Source organism: Artemia franciscana, chromosome 1, assembly GCF_032884065.1.
Source record: "Artemia franciscana chromosome 1, ASM3288406v1, whole genome shotgun sequence".
Taxonomy (NCBI): Eukaryota; Metazoa; Arthropoda; class Branchiopoda; order Anostraca; family Artemiidae; genus Artemia; species Artemia franciscana.
In genome coordinates this window covers 17,692,968-17,710,308 of record NC_088863.1, presented here as the reverse complement: position 1 = coordinate 17,710,308, position 17,341 = coordinate 17,692,968, and the positions used below count along the sequence as shown (strand labels likewise).

General features: G+C 35.6%; 1 protein-coding gene across 6 annotated transcripts in view; it reads left to right on the top strand.

Moving 5' to 3' along the window:
• Positions 1-6,452: 6,452 nt before the first annotated feature.
• LOC136026415 (coiled-coil domain-containing protein CG32809-like) overlaps positions 6,453-17,341 on the top strand; it is a 330,704-nt gene continuing 319,815 nt past the window's right edge. For 4 of the 6 annotated variants that reach the window (XR_010617288.1, XM_065702997.1, XM_065703006.1 and 1 more), the window contains exon 1: positions 6,453-6,566. The gene's annotated coding sequence lies outside the window, so the exon portion shown is untranslated. The remainder of the gene's footprint in view (positions 6,567-17,341) is intronic. The other 2 variants (XM_065703014.1, XM_065703023.1) reach the window with 1 other exon arrangement.

Below are 17,341 nucleotides of genomic sequence, written 5' to 3'. Positions count from 1 at the left end.
ACGTTTGAAATGGTACGCGTTAGCTAGCAAGGGGATCCATTTATTTGAACCAATCAAAGTTTTATTCTGTTCTCATTGCTAAATGTATAAAATGTCACTTGAGAAAATAGATTAGAAGGAGAGTAATAAGCTTAATAGTTTGTTAATAAACTTCTGCTTTAAAATTTAGTATATTCGTGCTAAAACTTTAATTTTCTACTTTTCTCGCTCGTTTTTGTGAACAAGAGTAAAGTCAGAGGATTTACCTCTTGGTATGGGATGAGCTGAAATATATGGAAAAAAGAGGCAAGCTTGGACCCTTTTTTGTCTTAAATTAAGATTGAAAAGCGCAAAAAGAAATTCTGTCAATGGTTACCGTGAATAATAATGATTTTAATTTGGATGTAAACGACAGTTTTTAGAAAATGAACCCTGTTCCGGCTAGTTTCCAGTATTCCACAAGTAGATATGGGTAAGCTTTTAGTTTCTTGTGACCATTTGAGATTCAATTATGATTATGTTGCGTCTGGAACCTGTGGTTTTACAATATCTTGCCTTGAAACAACCAGAAACTTGTTTTATTAAATACGTTGGTTTCAGATGTATCCATTCACCGAGCCAGAATCATGCTTAGACTTTCTCTTAGGGAATGGTCCAAGCTTACTTAAAAATAGGAAATCTCCTTTTTTCATATTTGTCTGAATATTATTTAAACATATTTTTAAATCTAAAACAACAAAAAAATTTAAAATAAACTTCAAAAGTGAAATACACTAGATGAATAAAAAACTGAATCTCAGCTTTCGAATTATAGTAGGATTTTTTGATTTACGACGATAAATGTAAACCATCGGGCTGCGGAAACATAGAATACTAAAAGATTGCATACGTAACATAAGTATTAATGCTAAAGTAAGGAAAGATTTAAAAATTTTCAACAAAATTTGGCAAAAACTGTAATGGCTTTGTTTTTAAACATGAATAGTATATAATACAAGTAAACAATATTGGGTACTCTCATCGCTTTTTCAAATTGTTTTATTTTTATACCAAATTGCATTTCCTTAAAAAAAGCTTTTGCAGCTTTTCGTTATGTTATGAAGGTGACGAAGAAACCTTTTTGGTCCTTGCTTTGTTTTAATTCGATTACTATTACTATTAAACTCATTGCAACACAAAGGTGATCGAAGCAGCCTACGTTCCTCGTTCATCCCAATCAATTCCAAACGTCTCTCTTTATCCCCTCCGAAGAAGTTTCAGTTTATCTTAAATCCTCCTTTAAGACCTCCTCCTACTCCATTTGGGGAAAGCCTACTTTTTGTTTCCCCCAAAATGATTGGATGGAAAGGATGATCTTCGGCAATCTGTCACCCTTCACCCGCTGAGTGTATCGTGTTGAGTGTACTCTGTGGTTGAAATAGAAGACTCCGACTTCTATAAACTTGCAAGTACTAATGGTACCCTTAAGAAGCTTTAGACATATAATCAGTTTTGTACTTTGTAAAGAAACGTTATTTTCCATGGATGAAATTGATTTTCTCAAAATTTCGTTGAGAGAAGCAGATGCAGCTAATTCGAGAAGTGGTGTGTAAGGCTATTTACGCTGTCATTTCAAGGGCAGTGTTCCATAAACACAGACAGTTGCAAAAACAAGGGCCTTTTGTACAATTCAAAGTGTCATAATAGTTTAAGTTGTTGCAATAAACAAGATTTGAATCACATAATTTAGTAGATTTCAGGTTCTTTCAAAATTTTTAACATTTGGTGCTTCATCAACATTGCAATCAGATAATGGTAGAGAATTCAGTAATCCAGTCATATCCGAAATTCGCGCAATGTAAATTTTTTATTACTATTATTTTCTTTTCTCATTAAAAATGTACTGTGTGTTTTACGTTCTTAGTTCTTCCTCCCAGAAAATAGCGACAAAAAATATATTGCGACTGAATTACAGCGAAGAAATAAATCTCAGAAATGCTCAATATTCACCATTAGCGCATGGTGGGTGTCGACATTCTCCGGTGAAAGTCAGAAATAAGGATACTTATCAAATATTTCGGACATTCACCAAGCGACCATGTTTTTGTTGATTTTCAACAGATCTCGGACATTCACGGTATTATAGTTATCGTTTGAGCTGTCCAGTTACAGAGCGAACAATTACTAGAAGCCATCTTAAAATCATCCTAAACTGGATCTAAAGATAGCTGCCATGCGACAAAATAGTAGGGGAGGGGGCCTACCATTTGACCAGCAATTGAAGCTCCCTATTTATAGATAGTCGTATTTTCATAATATAGAAATAAACTGTCAAAGAGCTAAAATAATTGCGATATAGATATTACTGCACACCGTATAATCTAAGGTGTGAATACTATGTTATTAACTTAATATGACATTATTCTTGAAAACTAGGCATTTGAAAAAAATTGGAATGTATGATTCGGGCATTGTAAGCAATGATAAAGTGCATTGCTTGCAATGTACATTATTTACATTGTTTACAATGTGCATCGTAAATGTGCATTATTTTATTAGAATATTTGAATTTAATGTTTCGGAACAAAAATTTGAGGGTAAACATTCAGAAGGATCCTTTTTAATAGTCTAAAGCTCTTCAGGTCCAAGAAGCATTAAGATATTCCTATGATTAAATGTTCAAGAAAAGAACCCTATGAATTAAATAGGGCCAATTCAATGATTTCCATCGATAAATATAAAACGAAAATGATAAAATTTCACATAATTTTCTGTAACGAATTTCTTGCAAAGTATATAACGACCCGTTTCCAACAGTAGCTGAAACTCCAAAAAAGGAATTCTAATATAAATTCTATGCTACTTGTCATAAACTTTTCATTTCCTTGTTTTGTGTTTTCAAATCGATAAAATTATTCTTGTTTGAAACTACCAACCAGACGTTATAACCATGAAAAAATTCCTCAGTTTTAGGTAGAAGGATAAAATACTCCCACAAAGGTAGGCACAAAAAAAACACTATTTTTATCCCTATAAAAACCATATATTCAAATTCTGGAAATCTTAAAACTCTAGAGCACAGGTTTCGAATATCTATCTACAAAAACACGAGATTTTGTATTTTTCTTAAAAAGGAAAGTCACTGGTACGTGTTCTTTGCTACTTAATATGAATTTTCAAATATTTATTTCTTGACACTACTGAGCTACATGATATAATGATAAAGCAGTCTTGCCTTTGTTCTTAGTATGCTCATTGAGCTGTTGTTAGTTTATTAAAAACTATCTTCAAATCCGTCTTCCTCGTTCTTCCGCATTACTGAGTCTATTTAAAGCATTTGATAATGTGTATCATATTTAAACTTGGTTTGTGCTGTACCAGGAGGAGTTGATGCTTCAACAATTCATGTCAAAAACGCCACCAGGAAACATTCCCAGAGGAATCAAGTTCTACAAGGAGTTTGGTTTTTGCTAAAATTTAAATGGGAGTCTTTCTCATTTTATTCTTTGATATGCTCTTATAATATCGCTTTATTTTCCAGAGGAGGGCATAACCTACTTTGCTCTTCCCTAGTGGCACCGAAGACTAGTGTGGGGATGCCAAGACTAGCAATGTTCGCTGTGGCGTAAGGGGGGGGGGTAATCTGCTTCTATATTTTGAATAAGTGCGTTGAAAGTGTACAATTAAAATATAGCTACTTTTGGTTTACTGGGTTTGTTTGAATATTCTTATTTGGCATATCCAGATGACTCAGCTCCTAGTTGTCAACTAGACCTGCTGTTTCACGGTCAGTCATTCTTGCCACATCAGTTTCCCGGAACATTGGTTTTTATTCAAACGCTGAGAAGCGTGAATTTTAATTTTCGTTTGTGATATTTATTCCTATGTCCTATTTCGAGAGTTGAATATATTATCTCGCGTGTGATGACCGTATGTGACCCTGTGACTTCTCTTCTTTCACGTTCTGTTTACTCTATCAAACAGTTCGTCGTGACGAACTGAAAGTAAAAGGCACCTTGGCCCGATAGTATCTGAAACCCTAAAAAACAGAATTTTGATAAAAATTGATACATCAAAAGCATTGGCTTTTTGTGGGGATTCCAAGTACATAAAATTCTTTAAGTTTAATGTTACCCCTGAAAAGCTACAAGCCTGGGAAAATTTGTCTGATTTTGGAAAAAAGAGGGAAACACCCCTAAGAATTTAAACGATTTGAATGAAAATCGCACTGTCATATTCATTATGCAAGAGAACTTTGATGATTTTATTTTAAGGTCCTATCTTCAAAAGATTGGAATTTTGCATTTTAGTCTGAAGGAAGATCATAGATGCATGTTTATCTGTTTTTTTTTCCTCAGGAGTAATAGTATCAAACTAATGGTTCCTAGAAAAACCCTGCCCTTTTAATTGACCGAAACGATTAGAGGATAATTAGCCCCCCTCCCGCTCCCACCGTTTCCCCAAAGACACCCGATCAAAGTTTTTAGATATTTGTTTGATTTAGCATAGTTGGAAGGTCCAGTGACTATGCCTTACTTCCTTTGGGGAAAGGGGATATAAGTTATTACATGTAAAGCCCCATGAGTTTAAAATTAAAAACGAGCACAAATCAAAATTTATGTTTTCTTTAAAGACCACTATGAGCGCCGTTGAGATTTAAAACGAACATAAACACTGCTTTATATTAGGTGTATTCCCACAAAATACTCCGCCCCCATACTATTCAAACATTTACATGTAATATAAGTTTAATCATATTCACTATAATGCATAAGTTAAATTTCATTACAAAGAGTTTGGTTAAAGGAGCAAGCTCTTTTCAGCATCGGATCAGAAGGGGGTGGTTATAGGGGCACGTGCCCCCAGAAGGGTGAAACTTTCACAACTTACAGGGTCAAAGGGGTGAAAAATACTGATGAGGGAGTAAAATTTTTGCTCCCCCGCCAGCATTAATCCTGTATCCGTCCCTTACCCCTTTATATTATTGTTCATCTTTTCAAATAGTCGTGGTAATCGAACATTTTAATTGAAACTGAATTGATATTGAAAGCCCAATAGTAACCGAAACTCTAAAAAATTGAATTTGAATTGCAAAAGATACACTAAAAGAGTTGGATTTTCATACTGATCCTAAATATATAATTTATTAAGTATAATGTTACCCATCGAAAGTTACGAGTCTCAGAACTTTGTCTGATTTTTGAAAAAGGGGGGAAATACCGCGCAGAAATCAAAGAATTTTAATGAAAAGTGCACTTTCAGGTTCAGCGCGTTAGAGAACCCTATTGTGAAGGTTTCAAGCTCCCATCCGCAAAAATGTGGAATTTAGTACTTTTTGCCAGACGGAAGATCATTTATGTGTGTTTATTTGTTCATTCTTTTTTGTCTTTCACAGAGTCTTTTCAGGGGGGAGGGGTGAATTTTCTACAGGAGAAGATTTTCCACGAAGAGAATTTTCTGTGGGGAGGAAATATTCAGGGGTTGAACTTTCCAGGGGAAATTTTGCACAGGGGTAATTGGCCAGAATTCCTATACGAAATTCTTTGTATTATCTTACTTTCTCTTGGCTACTCCATTTCATATTTGAAGGTGTTCGGGGGGATTTTTCAGGGGGCATTTTTGGGTTAGCGAATTTTCTGGGGGGGGGTCAGTACAGAAAATTTTACGTGGGTTGTTCAGGGAAATATCTTCTCATTGGGGGCATTTCTAGCATGATTTGAAAACAAATCATAAATTAAATGAAAAACGAGTCTTTTATTTAAAAAAAGAAGGCCAACTGAATGTAAGAAGCAACATTAAAAATTACAATGAACAGAAATTGTTCCATATATGAGGGTGGCTCCCCCTCCTTAATACTTCACTCTTTATGATAAAGTTTGAAGTTTTGTCCCAAATCTTTAAGAACGACTCCTGAAATTCAAGAGCTGTCTAGTTAGAATAAAAGGTTTTTCAAGTACTAAAAACTTTAGCATGAAGAGCGAGGAAGGGGGTACCCCCCCACTACATACAGAATAATTTCTGTTTGTTTTAAGTTTTAATGTCACTCTGTAATTTCATTTGAAGAAACTTGTTTCTTATTTGATTGAAAGTAAAGAGTAGCATGGTTGTTCAGTTTCATTCGAATGAACCTGATTACGCAGAAAAAGTTCTATAAAAAATTGGGTGGTCGTCATTTTTGCAAAACACAATGGTATTTAGTTTTTCACTCGCTATCGTAATTTTTATCATATTTGTTTAACGGAACCCAATCTTTTCCATTTTAACACATTTTTCTGTTTAAATTTTTACCATTGTATAGATAATTATTTTGCGCCTAAACGAACCTTTAAGATACTATTCGTAGTAGGCTGCCAAACATAGCAAGTATCGTTCATTATTGACGTTGGTCCACTTGTAATACGTCACTTCTACCTTGGAGCTTACCTGTGACTTTAACCTGGCTTACTCATTTGATTGTGGGCTGTGCTTCCCCGTTCCAGGCTGCTCTGATGTTTCTTATTGATCGCCTCTTTTGCTAAAAGAGAGAAGAGAGAACTCTAACTCTGTCAGTCAGTTTCAGACTGTTCCACAAGAAAGGGACTAGAAGTAAGCTGTTCTCAGCATGTGAGGTAAGACCACTTCTTCTATAAGTTTACTGAAAAACAAAAGAGCTGAAATTATCAAGGATTTCTGACAGAAGTTATTGGCAATATGACCTAAATGATTTGGTAATCCGTTGTAAAGACAAAAACTAATTTTGCTTTTAAATAATGTATTTGGTAGAAACTTATTGCTGTGCTTGGGTTGAAATTTCATATAATTTGTTCATTTTAAGCATTATTATTTTCTATTTTTTGTTGTCATTTTTTAGCAGTATTTAGTTGTAAGTTTGTTTTTGGTATGTTGCTGATTATAGTTTTTTTTTTGTATTTTGATTGCTAGAAAAAAAATATTGATGAGTATTGGCTTTTTTATAATCACTTCAACGGACGTTATTTTAGTTATAGTATATTATTAAATAAAAAAACTAATTCTTTTTAGCTGAAAGTAAGGAGCGACATTAAAACTTAAAACGAACAGAAATTACTCCGTATATGAAATGGGTTGTCCCCTCCGCAATCCCTCGCTCTTTACGCTAAAGCTTTTAATTGTTTTAAAAAGTAGAATCGTGGCAAAGAGTCAAACTCTTTTGGATTGTGGGGGAGTAAGTCATCCCCAAAGACATAGTTATTATGGTTTTTGACTATGCTGAACAAAATGGCTATCTCAAAATTTTGATCCGTTGACTTTGGGAAAAAAATGAGCATGGGAGGGGGCCTAGATGCCCTCCAATTTTTTTGGTAACTTAAAAAGGGCACTAGAACTTTTCATTTCCGTTAGAATGAGCCCTCTTGCGACATTCAAGGACCACTTGGTCGATACGATGACCCCTGAAAAAAAAAAAAAAAAAAAACGCACCCGTGATTTGTCTTCTGGCAAAAAATACAAAATTCCACATTTTTGTAGATATGAGCTTGAAAATTCTACAGTAGGGTTCTCTGATACGCTGAATCTGATGGTGTCATTTTAGTTAAGATCCTACGAATTTTAGGGGGTGTTTTCCCCTATTTTCCTAAATAAGGCACATTTTCTCAGGCTCGTAACTTTTGATGGGTAAGACTAAACTTGATGAAACTTATATATTTAAAATCAGCATTAAAATGCGACTCTTTTGATGTAGCTATATATATCAAAATTGAGCTTTAAGAAAAAAAAGGTTAAGTCTAGATGATATTTTGACACATTTTTTTTTACAAAGAATTTATTTTCCCAGGACATCGCCAATCAAAAAAAAAGTGAAAAACCTTTTATATACAATGAAAACCACTATTTTGTACACATTAAAATAATCTGGAAAGGCGTGAACCTATCGGAGTTACAGAAGCATTATCTAGATTTTGATAGGAAGTAAAGTAAACCGGAGGATCCATGAAGTTGGGCGGACCCCGGCTCCCTGAGATTTTTCTGACGCCAACATTCCTTGTTTTTTCTGTTTTTCACTCTTTTTTACGAATAAATTTGTCAATCTGATCAATAAATGGTGCCCTTTTCACATTGCCCCACCCCTTAGATTTCACTTATCGGTGCCTTTGTCACATTTGGCCTCCCGATAATTTGCTTTAGATCCGCCCCTGATAAATAACTTGACATGATGATACTTACTATCATCTTGCTGTAGATAAATTTTAAGAGAAAAATAGAGTGGTTTTATTAAAAGGGAAAAACTGCTTTGACCAAACTCCAAAACATAGATCTATTTTTATGTGTGAATTGTCAAACCTTTTAGTCCTTGCCTATACGGACTATAAACAGGTATTTGATTCAGCTGATGGAAAGTAATTGTGAGGGTCCTATCCTTGTATTATATACTAGATAAAGACTTTAAAGTAATTAATATTATACACGGGAGTGATATTGCAGTGGTTACGATAGGAAGCGGGGTTACTAGTTTTGGTGATATAGAATCAGGAACTGAGCAGGGTTGTGCTTAATCCACCTGAATTGTATATGGATTGTTTTGAGGATCAACGAGATAATATGGTATTAAGTGGGAACGCAAGGTTATCCTATTCATGGATAATGGGCGTTATTTTAGTAGACTTGGTACAAATATTAGCAAAATAAATGAGCTTGTGGGGTCTTCAGGGTTCATGGTGTGAAGTTAAGTATAAGAATTAAGGTTGAGAGAATCAAGTCGTTTAAGTTATGATTTAATCTGGACCAAACAGTAATTTTATGCACTGATAAAATTAACCAAGTTGATACCTTTCCTTTCTAAGCTAGTGTTATCCAGAAAGAAGATGGATATACTGACAATATAAAAAGCGAATATGCAAGATACAGAGTGCTTTTTCATAGTTGGAAAAACTTTATAGTAAAACAAAACTTTTGTATTGGTTATCCCGTTGTTTTTTATTCGTTTGCACTTCTTGTATGTCTCTCATTTGCTTGTTTTTACAGCTGTTTACTCTTGTTTATTCAGTTTTGGTTTGTTCGTGTATGTTTGTCATTATTTATCTGTTAGTCTTTTTGTTGTTATTTATAACTTCTGTTGCAACATAATGTCTTCTTTAATCAAACAGTTCGTGGTAACGAACTGTAGTAAGGAGCGACCCGGCTCAATAGTAACCGAAACTCTAAAAAATGGAATTTTGATACCAATAGTTACATCACAAGAATCGCATTTTTATGCTCATTTTAAATATATAATTTTCGTCAAGTTTTGTCATACCCATCAAAATCACACCATAAGATTCAGCGTATCAGAGAACAATAGTGTAGAATTTTCAAGCTCCTATTTGCAAAAATGTGGAATTTTAAATTTTTTACCAGAAGACAGATCACGGATTATCTTTATGTTGAAGTTTTTTTTCATTATTTTAAAAGTAGACTTGTGAGAAAGAGTCAGACTTTAGCGTGAAGATCGGGGCTTTGACGAGGGGATAACTCGTTTTTTTATACAGAATAGTTTCTGTTCGTTTTAAGTTTTAATGTCGCTCCTTACTTGCAGTTAAATTTTTTTTTATTTAATATGAAATAAAATCTATTCGTTTATTCATTTTAGAAATAATAACAGTAACAGTTGTCAAGTATGATTCTGAAGCGTGGTCGCTTTGAATAGTTACGGGAGGTTTGACAGATGTTTTCTGTGGAATCGTTAAAAGAGGAGTTTTGAGTACCACATTTCAAATAATACAAGCTGTAAAAAATAACGTTCCATAAAAACTGAAGAATGCGAAGTCCAAAGGTAGAATTAAAAGAAGTTTTTAAAGACTAAATAAACTATTTTAAAAATGTACTTGAATAGGTTTGTAAATATTTGTATTGAAAGACATTTACAGTGTTGCCTGTGGCAAACAAAACTTTTAAACCCGTCACCTCAATTCCACTACTTTCAGGCGAGAAAAAATAATATTCATTAAGTTTAGTGTTATGCACCAAAAGCTATGAGCACGAAAAGATTTGCCTGTTTTTCCGAAAAGGGGAGAAACATCCACTAATATTCAAGGATTATTGATGAAAAAAATTATTCAGCATATCCGAGAACCCTTATATAGAAGTTTCAAGCTCTCATCTGTAAAAATGTGGAATTTTGTATTTCTTGCCAGAAGAAAGATCACGGATGCGTAGCCTACTTATTTATTTTTATTGTTTTTCGTTTTTTTCCCAGGGGTGATATCGAGGAAGGGCTCATTCGAATGGGAATTAAAATTTCTAGTACCTTTTTCAAATTATCAAAAAATTGGAGGGCAACTGGCCATCCTCCCATTCCCTTTTTTCCTAAAAGTCATACGATCAAAATTTTAAGATAATCGTTATGTTCAACATAGTTGAGAATCCCAGTAACTTTGTTTTTGGGGATAACATAACCCCCACAGCCCCTTGGGAAAAATTTGTAAGTCAGGAAATTTGCCCCTTTTTTACGTATAATGTTCCTTATTGGAAAGTATACAGACATTTTTCGTTGAGGGAGATAATTTTCTTCTGGGGAGGGAAGTTTCCAGGGGGTGAACGCTAGGGGAATTTGCCAAGATTCCTATACAAAATTCTTTTCATTTGTCTTATTTTATCTTTGCCGACTCAAATTTACATTTTTACATTTAAATTTCCAGGAAGAAGGGAATTGTATGGGGGGAATTTTTCTGGTGTGGGGGGATAATTTGTGTCGGAAGAACATTACATGGAGGGATTTTCCATGGAGGGAGAGCCAGATTTTCCAGCATTGTATGAAGGGACAACCGCCTCATACACATAATGAATAATTTTGGTTTTATACGTTGAGATTTTCACATTGGGAGAGTAATTTCTGGATGTGAACTTTCCAGAGAAAATTGTTACACGAGACGGAACTTTGCCGAAATTGATGTGCAAATTTCGTTTTCATTGTTCATGTATGTATAGCCAAACTCGAACCTATATTAGTTGAAATACACTTCAGAAATTAAATAATAAAAAAACAAGTTTTTAAATAAAAGTAAGGAGCGACATTAAAACTTAAAACGAACAGAAATTGATCTTTATACGAAAGGGGCTGTCCCCTCCGTAACACCCTGCTCTTTAAGCTAAAGTTTTCTATTACTTTAAAAGAGTAGAGTTGTGACAAAGAGGTAATCCTTAGCGTAAAGAGCGGGTGTTGAGGAGGGCACAGCCCCTTTTATATACGTAATAATTTTCGTCTGTTTTAAGTTTTATTGTCGCGACTTATTCTCAGTTAAAAAATTTGTTTTATTATATTTAATTTCATTTAGGTATCCTGAGGAATTCCCCCAGTGTAAAATTCCCGCTGAAAAGTTCCCTTCATCCTTCTTCCCGTGAAATATTTCCCACAGAAGAAAATTCATCCTAAAACTAAAGCCTACGTAAACAATAAGCAAATTTCATAGCTTAAAGACATTTCTCCAGGGACTATCAGGGGTCATACTATTTCCAAATTCATAGATGTTGGACCTTTCAACCATGCTGAACAGTATGGCTACCTCAAGATTTTGATGGAACGACTACGCTCCTTGAAAAAGAAGTGTGGGAAGGGGGGTACATTCCCTCTACTCTTCTCCGTCACTTAAAAAGAGCACTAGGACTTCTAATGTCTGTTTGAATGAGCCCTCTCCAGATATTCTAGGACCATTGTTTTGATACTATCACCCCTCGAAAAAAACACGCATCAGTGATCTTCTTATTTGCAAAAATTGAAACATTTGAAATTTTTGAAGATTGGAACTTGAAGCTTATACAGTGGGGATCTCTCCGATACTTTGGATCTGATTTTGTGATTTTCATGAAGATTCCTTGACTTGTAAGGGGTATACCCCCCCTTTTCGAAAACCAGGCGAATTATTTCAAGCTCGGAGCCTTTGATAGGTAAAACTAAACTTGATGAACATTATATATTTGGAATTAGCATAACAAGCCAATTCGTTTGATAAATCTGTTGATATCAAAATTCTGTCTTTTAGACTTCCGGTTACTACTGAGCCGCGTCACTCCTTATTTAAAGTTCATTACCACAAACTGTTTGATTCCAATGGGCTTTTTACGTGTGACACATATTCGTACCCTATTAAGCTGATGTTATTTCCATTCGAATCGGGGAAATTTATATGGGGAGCAAACGTCATAGCACTAATTTAATGGGCTACAAGGGGATGCCCTCCATACAGTGGCTTCTCTCGTTGTAATTCAGGTTATTGCTTGTTCTATTATTTTTTGTTGTTGTAAACAAGCTAAGACGACTACATAATTTAACAAGTTATCAAGGGAAAGTAAATAGTAACGTTTCTTAAAACATAATTTAACCTAAATATCTCTGGGGTCAATGCCCCCCACGGTCTTCAACTGTTTACACTAAAGTTAAACTTTGATATAGGCTACCAAAATTCACTAGAATGCACCAAATATAACCAACCGGTTGCCACAAGTATTTTACTTACCTTTTTAAATTTAAAACATTTAGACTGCGGTTTGAAAATTTGTCATATTTATTCAAAACGGTATCCATATTAGATTAAATTCACTTAGATTTGTGTGTAGAAACAATTACTTTTAAAAATGCATATTGTTTTCTTTAAAGCACAAGATACTCTTTCGTCCGATGGGCTTAGGAGGCTGCAGTACCTATTAAAGGTAATAACCGTTCACGTCTAGTGTTAATTCCCCTTTTAATATTATCCATCTTCTTCGTACAAACGACACTCGATGTGAATGATTCTCCAAATCTTTTAGCCGAAATCCATCTCTTTTTCTGAATCCCCAAGCCTTTTCCGCCAAATAAATAATACGCGTGTTTGATGTTCTCACCTATACTTATTCCAAATGTAAAGTCGCTGTTCCTGTCAGACATAGTTTTTGGTGGGATATAAATTCTCCACGAAAATCAGTGATAAGTTTACAAAAAGATTGGACAACATTTTCCTACTGAAAATGAAAATGTGCTAGTTGTGAACCAGGCACGTGCAAAGAAATTTAAATAAATAAGCTATATCCAAAATATAGAAAGCCATAGAATAAACCGTACGAATTTTCATCTTTTTGGGAGGGGTTTAAAAGCCAGCTGGTGTGAGTGTCTAGGGAGTGATAACAACATGAACTAGATCTACGTTGCATGGGCAACGTGAGGTGTTGCGGCAACCTTTTCTCGGCTTCGCCGAGTAAAGTGTTGCGAGAGCAACACTTTGGTTTTGTTTCCTCGCTGCGACTAAACGCTGAAGTTGTTAATCAGTAAGGATGCTAAAATACATACTAGGTACACCAACTCGCAAAAGTTGCAAACTCCTCATTGCTAAAGATGATTGTAGCCTTACAGCCGATTATTACTTACAAGTCCCCTACATGTCGTACTGCTGGAACCAAATTGGTCTTACCATCAAATGCACCGGAAACAAAGAATAGGTACTCCAACTAGCAAAAGTTGCGAACCCCTCATTGCAGAAGATGATTATGAGCTAACAGCCAACTATTGGTTAAAACTCCCCTATATGTCTCACAATTGGTATCGACCTATTTTTGGTTCGAGCGTGTACCTTACTACTGAAATTGTCAACCCCTTTAAACTTTCAAACTGGTATATCTCATGAAGGAATTTTTGTACAAAAAAATGGATGACACATACTTTGATCAGCTCATCAAAAACTATCGACTGCCGTCGAAAAAAAATCTATCTGTCTTAGTTCAAAAGTTGACTTTTTTGCCGTAGGCCAACTTTCTAACGTCATCACTTAGAAAGGAGCAAAGGATAAACTCTAATTTCTTTAGCAATGAGAGGACTTTTAAAGTTTAAGAGGCACATCTGATACCATTTCTCTACCGCAATCCCAAGTGCGAAAAACCGAATGATAAACTCAGCTGAAATCACGAACAGAAATGGGTAGAAACAATAGATGGCAGCACTTTCGGACCCGTGGGAAAATGCCGCTTTTTTGCTTCTCTAAATTTTTCTATTTATCACTCAAAGGAGATATATTGGCTGTGGGGCAGGGTAACTGTCGCGTATATTTAACACTTATAGATTTTAGTCCATCTTCAATTTGAAACTGGTGCCTGCCTGCTTGCCTGCTAGAACGGACCTTTCCACTCGAAAGCAGAAACATGGTTTGATGAAACGAAAGCTTGGCTGCATAACTTCAGATAGTCCTCTCTGACATAGGCTATACAACTCCTCTTCACTTCACACACTATAGGCTCTGGCTCAAGAACAAGCAAAAACCATCCTTTTTGGCCCCAGGCAAGAGTTCTACGAAGCTTTCCAAAATGTAAAGTCATATTCATCAATCCGGCCTAAGGTCCACACTTTCCATAAAAACCGCAGAGGTTAGACCCTTACCACTTTCTAGGAATAAGCTGAAGTCGGGGTGCTAGGAACAAAAAAAAAACAAAAAACACGACAAAACCAAAGTGTTGCTCTCGCAACACAATGAGGCATATTAAAGGAAGGAATCAGAACAGTTGAACCAGGATTTGAAGAATAAAATACTATTCTGTTTCAAAATGCAAAAAATGTTTTTAATGAAAGTAAAAAATGGAGGCAAAATTCAAGATGGTCTACATTAATGGTTAACTGTAAGCTTGAATCTTACAGAAATACTTCTATATTGACGAAGGTTTCATATCCTTTAATCCTTTGGTGAGCTTTGATCTTGATTAGTAGTCATAATTAAAACTCAACAAGCCGAATAATCTATCTTTCAATGAAGTAAAAGAAAGTTGAAGAAAAGTGGAGGCAAAATCGTGACTGTCTAATCCTTATTGTCTTTATCAGCAAACTCAGGGGCGCAGCTCCAACATTTTTGTTTGAGGCCAAGAGGGGACGATATCCAGATATTCAAGGTTCGTGGGCTATATCATATTTTTTTCCAAGTTATTGGAGGGCAACTGCCCTTCTTCTAACTGCGCTTCTTATTTTCAGTTTGTTACCACAAACTGCTTGAAAATAACGTTCTCCAGCTCAATGTTGTACTATTGGGAACGAATAAAAATCAAACAATCACCACAAAATCAAGAACTTGAGCTCGGATATTCCCTAATAACGATTTTAGAGATGAAATATTGCGAGCTGGTGTCCTTTCGAAGCGATCAAAAGATGCAGATGTTGCAGCTCATTTTCATGAATGTAACTTCTTCTGGATTATTTTCCTTCTTTATTTCTACACTCAATAATACTCCGACATTATTTCTGAACTCCTTCACTGGTTCCTCTTTTAAAAGATATTGGAAAGAATATTCCTTATATGCTTTCTATTCGTATAACATAAAAAAAAGTTTCAAAGGCTATTTTACAGTTGTAAATAATTATTTATCACACCATTTTCTTTTTGCTTTATTTTGACCCTTTTTAGGGTAAAATTTTTGATTTTTGGCCCAAGATAGTGTGGAACGACGCTTCGTCGTGTTGTGACATCTGTTGCTTCTTAAAACTCAACAATGGTATTTGTATGAGGGTACTCACAATTTTACATGACTCCTATTTCTCTAACGGGCACCCACCTTCCGCCAACTGGCGCAAAATCTCAGGAAACCACGTGTACAACACAGTTCATCCACACTTGGCACAGTTTCTGCTACTCTTGGTACAGTTTTCACCATGCTTGACCTGCACCCCCTGGTGTAAGTGAATTTCAAAAACGTCTGCCTCCTCGCTGTTTCCATTTTATTATTCTTGTGAAGAAACATTCTATTGCTCTTGAAAAAAAAACCCAACTTTTAGTAGGCAATGCTATAGTGTTGCCTATAGTAAAGGACCATAAGGCTCAATGTATTATATTTATTTTTCTTTCTCAGAGGCACATCATATGGTAGTTGTGGCCGTATAAACTTCGACGGGTCTTATTAAATTGCAAATCGACAGTTATGGTACCCTTTTTGAGAGTCAAAAGTGATCGGAGGGCAACCAGCCCCCTATGCCTTTTTTCCCGAATGCATCTGGTCAGAACTTTGAGATCACCATTTTGTTTAAAATAGTCTAAAGTTTAAATCACTTTACTGCCAGGGTTAACCGCCCCCACCATGCCCTGGGGCAAGGGTTGTAAGTAACGCAAGTTGCCCATTGCTAGTATACCAAGTTTTTATAGGAAAAGAGGGTATTTTTGATCCTGGCTCTCGAAATAGGCTTAAGGTATTAATGTGAAACTTTAAGGAAATGTTGATAGGGATGCTGAACACAATCAAAACTTACTATGTGCTTGCTGGCTATGAAAAAGTAATATCAGCAATATCTAAGGAACAGCTAAGAGCATACAGATGAAACTTTCAAAGTAGGACGAGAAGATGTTGAAGAAAAATTGGAAGACACCAGCCTCCACCTCCCTGCCATTTTGAAAAACCTACTCTGTTCAACACTAATTGAAATTTTAGAATTGTCATGACGTTAAAGCCAGTAAAAAGATCGAATAGCTATGTCTCCAGGGATACGATGCCCCCTACATACACCATGCCAAGGGTCATAAATTATGGGGTTTGCTCTTTTTATATGCAGGATTTATCATTAGAAAAACGAGGGATGTTTCATTCTGCGTTTGTAAGGAAAGGCTAAGGTTATTAAAGAAAAACTTTGGGGAATATTGAAGGTATGTTAATCTGAATCAAAAGATATTACATGAATCCAGTTTATCAAAAAGTCGTATCTGCAATATTTCAAGAACGGCTAATGATATTAAGTTTAAACCTTCAGGGCACACTGAGGGGGATTAAAATTTTTCAGAGGGCAACCAGTCCCCTCCCACTCCTTTTGTACTGCCCTCCCTCCAAAAACATCTGAGAATAATTTTGGGATAGTCATCTTGCTCAAAATAGATGAAAAGCCAGATATCTATGCCTCTGAGGATAACATAACCCCTGCAATCTCTGGGGAAGTGCTATAAGTTGTCTAAGTTGCTGCTTGTTCATATAGGCTGCTAGGTTGGTTAGTGGGAAAAGCAGGTAAGGTTGATCCTGAGTCCCCGAAGAGACTAAGAGCATTAAAGTAAAACTTTTAGAAAATGTTGAGGGGAATGTCGAGCAAGATCAAACGCACAGGAGTGCTGAGTATATGCAGGAGGAAAGGACACAATAGCGATATCTAAAAAACGGCTTATAGGCACGTTGAGAGGCATGTTGAAAATAGAAGGGAGGGAGACTAATCCCCCCACCCCGTATTGCCCCTTTAGATGCCACCCTTAATACTGATCAAAATTTTAAAAAAGTATCTTTTTTTTAAATGGTCACAAGGTCTAATAGCTATGCCCCCGCAGATGCCACGCCCGTACAGCCCCTGGGGACAAGGAATATATATTATGCTATTTGTTATTTTATTGATGCACGATTTATCATTGGAAAAGGGGAAAATATTTGATCCTGGACTTTTGAAAAAAGGCTAGGCGTATTGAGGTGAGATTTT